This window comes from Sparus aurata, chromosome 9, assembly GCF_900880675.1.
Source record: "Sparus aurata chromosome 9, fSpaAur1.1, whole genome shotgun sequence".
Lineage (NCBI taxonomy): Eukaryota > Metazoa > Chordata > Actinopteri > Spariformes > Sparidae > Sparus > Sparus aurata.
The window spans coordinates 31,904,895-31,909,986 of NC_044195.1; the positions used below are offsets into that span (position 1 = coordinate 31,904,895).

A 5,092-nucleotide genomic window follows, 5' to 3' on the forward strand; every position below is an offset into this window, starting at 1 on the left:
TTAACATAAAAGGCTGCTATTGCATTTAAGATGGACATCGATCTGCTCATCTATCTCTAGAAACTAACCATATATCCCCAAAATGTTTGAGCGTTGCTTTAAAACATTGAAAACACTCTCCAATAGTCGACATAAGTATATGAATGTACAGAAACAAGGATGTGTGGTGTTTCCTACCACACAACCCCTCGTGTTCAGCTGATTGAATCCAGTTAGCTTTCTGCAGGACGGGAATGACTGACATCTGTGGCCTTGAATTTGAAATGCAGCACTGATGCGCGGCACAATTATGTTCAAAGACTACAAACAGCTACAAAAATGTCTGTGAATATCAAAGAAAGACATAACACAGTTTTCTACCAGCTTTATGTTGGGAACGCAGTTTACCAGGGAAAATATAAGGATGTTCCACTTTACACTGGGTGTCACTGACCATCCTCAGGGTTCGATGTTCTCACCAACGCTTTCTCCAAAAGCATTGGGTTACCGGGGGCAACAGCTGTGCGCATCATAGCGTTCCTTCCAAGTTGCCTGTCAGCGAGGCCCAGCCAGGAGATCTCTGGTGATTAGTCTGTGTTTGTTGCACAAATCAGCTCCAATATTGGCAAACAAGCAGTGAAGGGTAGCAACGACTGGAGTAATACGATCTCCTGTGTGTGAACAGGCTGGCAGCAGCCTTCTGCACCGGCTGCAGACGGGGAGATATTTCTGTTGTTGTGTCATCAATAGAGGGAGTTAACGGTAATTGAGCTTGGAGAAGCACAAAAACACTTTTCAGTGTTCTGTGAATGAATGTTGCTGACATGCCTTTGCTGGAAATGCTCGGTCTAAACATCACGGCGACATCGTGGGCCTCGGATTTTGATGAAACCTATTTCTAATCAGCCAGTATTACATTATATTCATCAGGTTCATTAGTTTTTGGAAGCCATGGAATGTGGATATTTATCTTAAAAGCTTTTAGTTCGTTTTTTTCCCCCCTTACAGCCAGAAATCCTCGACGACAACCTCTGAGAAATCAGCCTCCAGATCAACTTATTATGAGTTAACAAAGACGCAGAGAAACATCAGTAAGACATCCTGGTCTCTTCGGCCAGACGACCAAAACAATGAGCTGAAAGCTGCTTCAGGGATGTAAATACTTAACGTAAGGCGTTGATTCACAGCTGGTGCTATGAGACCTGGTGAACGACCACAGCAGGTCACGTGTTTTACCTTAAAAGAAAAACATGCTTAGTGCAGCTTTAAAGTGGTGGAACAAGGTGGTGTTTCATGTGGTCTGGGTGTTAATGCGTATTTCATTAGGAAGCTTCCTTCAGAGACCTTGAAGCTGCTTAATTCATTTCCTATTAGACCACCTGGAATAATATCAGTTTTCAGCTCACGCAGGAAAGGTGATGACAAAAAAAGAGAGTAAAGAAGTAACTTAATATCAACAGAACACATCTGGACTCAGAATCAGAGCGTGGAGGAAGCATGAGGAAGATGGAAAATTGAGTGTATAATCGATTGCAGTGACAAACTTAAGCACCACAATTAGGACAACTTAAGTCCCAGTTATCCAAACTGGACGCTGACCTTTTGACCTGCAGTCAAACCGCCATCCCGCAGCGGCTCTCCCTTTCTTAAATACAGCGCCGCAGCTCTGGAAGAAGACAACGCATTCCTTCGACGTGGTTGTTTGTTTTACTTCCCATGTTGAAGCGTTTGTCGTGCCTCTGACATTACGTAACAGCTGCTTCCCCCGAGTGAGACCTGTAAAGCAGAACATCCAGAGTCTTAAACATTATTCCACTCTGTCAGACGCTTGGCTGTATACACTCCACCACACTGTGCACCCTGCTGCATAGTTAAGGCTTCTCTTGATTACATGGTGCAGATTGTAAGATACCTTTTTTTGTGTCAATTGAGTCATGTTTGGCTGCAAACTTCGCCCAGCTGCTAACAGCTGGCTGCCATGTTGCCTCCATTTAAGTTTCATTTGCAGCGGGAGTGTTTTTGCATGTTGAAAACACTCTGAGTTTTGAAGTGCGTAATGCTTCAGATTTGCATACCTATCAGTTTTGAGCTTTTCAGCACTCAAGCCTTCTTATCTAATTCCCCCCTTTCATCGCTTCCTCCAGAGTGTGAGACTCAGCACGGTGCTTGACATTAAGAGAGAGACGGGAGAACAAAACCATAAGCCTGATGAGGAAAGAATACTCCCAGATGTCGAGCAAGCCAACTCATTTATCCAAATCATGGAAATTATAACTTCTCAAGGTAAATACCACTCATGGAGCCGGGGTGGAAAAGGCGACGGTATAGTGAGTCAGCCTCTAAACATCTGCAGCTCTGAAGGGCCTTTTCAGGACATCAAGGGACCATGACACAGAGTGTGACCATGTTTCCATCTTAAATCCGGCTGAAAATGTATTTTTCATTCATGAATATGTACGTATGTAATTTATTGTGGAGTAGCCATGGCTACCGGCTAAAAGCATTAAGAGATTCCAGCTGTCAATTAAAAGACACCCATTGAGGGTTCAATGGTGGGCATTGTTCAGTCGGATTGGTGAGTCAGAGAAGCACCAGGGGCGGAGGGGGGGCTGTGGCTGCACTTGGCAGAGCGAGAGGGAGATGTGATACACCAGAAGCAAGTTACAGCAACAGTTAAGTGTTGGAAAGACATCAAGTCCCGGCCTCTTTTGTGGGGACGAACAGGGAGTCCAAGAAACTGCAACTACTTTTTCGCAGAATAGACTAAAAACGAAGTATTCCCTTGAGTTATCAGAAGTTTGTCCTGGAAACTATCGATAACACTAATTGTTCAAGTAGTCGACGAGTTAAAAGGGATTTGCTCGTGATAATGTAACTACTGTTTTTTTGCTTCTTTAGTTTACCTCCCAGTGAGATTGAGTGGGTGCTGTGGGAAGGAGGTGTGGTTAGTTGCTCCACCGTTGTCATGTAAGAGGAGGTGTAACAGGGGGCTTGAGGTTGGCCATGGGAAAACTAAGAGAGGAATATTCCAGAAGGGCTTTCCAAACCCCAAAATGAGTCTGGAAATATGTGCGTGTCATGTGACCGGCCATGTTAGCGAGCTCTTTCGTTCAAAGCGGTTTGTAAAAAAAACCCCCAAAAAGAAATACAGTGGAGCCATGTGAATGGATTTCAAAGAGAAATAATTGAGTAATGACACTTGGATTGAGATGACTTGCATTTTCTACGGCATTAGTAACCGTCCGGACCAAATAAAAGCCCAGACAAGAGACACATGAAAGTTCAGTCTTTTATTTTAGTTAACAGCGTGTTTTGCATGAATGATCAGACGCTAAACTGTTGCTGTTGAAGTAAGATTTCTAAATGGATGTGGAAATGTGTTTTAAAAATCATAACAATGCATATAAAATACAACAATGTGTTAATTCATGCCGGTTGCTGCCACCACTTGTGACCAAATACGGACAAAACTGACTGACATTCCCATCAGCTTTAAATGTATTTTGTATAGTAGCATGCTAACACGCTTAATCGTCTATTTCACTATAATAAACATCATGCTGCATTGAGGAAGACTTGACGCTAGCAAATGAGACCAAAAACTCTTCAGAAAACTGTTCACTGAAGTCGTTAATCAACTACAAAGAGGGTAATTTTTTCATAAGCTCATATAGAATCAGACTTCTTTTTGAAACCAGTGGTGTTGCTTCCTGCTGGCTGTTAGAAATTTTTTTGCAGGTTTTAAGGAACTTAACTTCACAAGCTCCATCTGTATTTTAAACAGTCAATGTGAGCATGTTAGCATGCTTACGTTAGCATTTAGCTCTTAGCATTGCTGTGCATTCGTACCTTCTGACAGGGCAGCTAGCATGACTGTAAACCCGTGGTTCTCAGAGCTCCTTGAGGACGGAGCAGCGGTGCCACAAGATTTATAATGTCAAAGCTCAGGTAGAATGATTTCAATCTCTAATTTTGTAGTATCAAAAGCGTATCAATGCAACAGTAGCACAAAAAAAGGTTGAATTTAAGCTACTGTTCTGCAGCCACGGCAGACCAGATGAAGATCCAGGTATGAAGCCGAGAGGCCACGTCACTGTGATGTCCACCAGTGTGCATCATCTGGACTGCTTGGTTTCATTCCAGCATATCAGTGTTTAATCCCGATAAGAGTGAGGGAAATCAAAGGAAGTGGGATCACTGACGGATGGTACGCAGCTGCGCTCCTCATGTGTGCAACACATTTCCATTTTATAACTCCTCGTGGGCCTAAAACATTTTTGCTTTTGCTCTTTTTTTTCTCCCTCTTCTTCTTGGCCAGCTGTTAGAACTGTCTGCTTCCTATTTAGATTTTGTCTTTCAAAATTTCTTCATTTCGTAGCGATCCCTCAGAGGGTGTCGAAACTGATCGCAAAAGTCATTATTCAATGCGGCAAATACTCTTTTGTTTCTCAACATCACATAAATAACCTTCTGTGTTTTAGTATTAAATTCTCAGCCATAATGTTTTCCTTTCATGCAACTCGCTTTATGACCAAAACTAATCTACGACTTAGTCAGTTAATGGGTGATTAGCAGCTCGGTGCAGATGATGGATTACTCACGTATATCCAACAGCACGTTTTTCCAATTATGGTTGCCGTTGTTTATCTCACAAACAAAACAACACGCCTAAATAAAAGACTTCAGAGCCCAGATGCAGAGGTAGGTGGGAGCCTCCCACTGAGCAGAAATAGCTAAATAAAAGACTGTTGTATACCTTCCTCCCACCTCAGTAACAATGACATGTTTCACTGTTTGTTTATAACGTCCTCAGATGTTCGAGACGACGAAGCAGAAAAACTCTACAAGCCACGAGTCTCTCCGTCTCTCTCCGATCATCGCTGCTGATCTGAAGAAATACAAATAAACAGAGATAAAGTGCAGTTTTGCAGGATTTGAGATTAAACAGATGCACAATGTGATGAGTTCATCTGCAACAGAATGTCACGTCTTTGGCAGATTTAAGGGGCTGGGTTCATCCCTGCAGAGGAAACGGCCTGTATAAATAGTTTTGGGCCTTTTTTTTCTGGGTTTGTCCCCTAGCAACCCCGACAAACACACGCAAGAGAGTGAA

General features: G+C 42.8%; 1 long non-coding RNA gene across 1 annotated transcript; it reads left to right on the plus strand.

The window, feature by feature from the left end:
• The first annotated feature begins 588 nt into the window (after window positions 1-588).
• LOC115587705 (uncharacterized) lies at window positions 589-4,810 on the plus strand. Its single transcript, XR_003985142.1, has 4 exons — window positions 589-741; window positions 988-1,147; window positions 2,124-2,262; window positions 4,793-4,810. It is a non-coding gene; the product is annotated as an uncharacterized LOC115587705 (long non-coding RNA).
• Window positions 4,811-5,092: the final 282 nt, after the last annotated feature.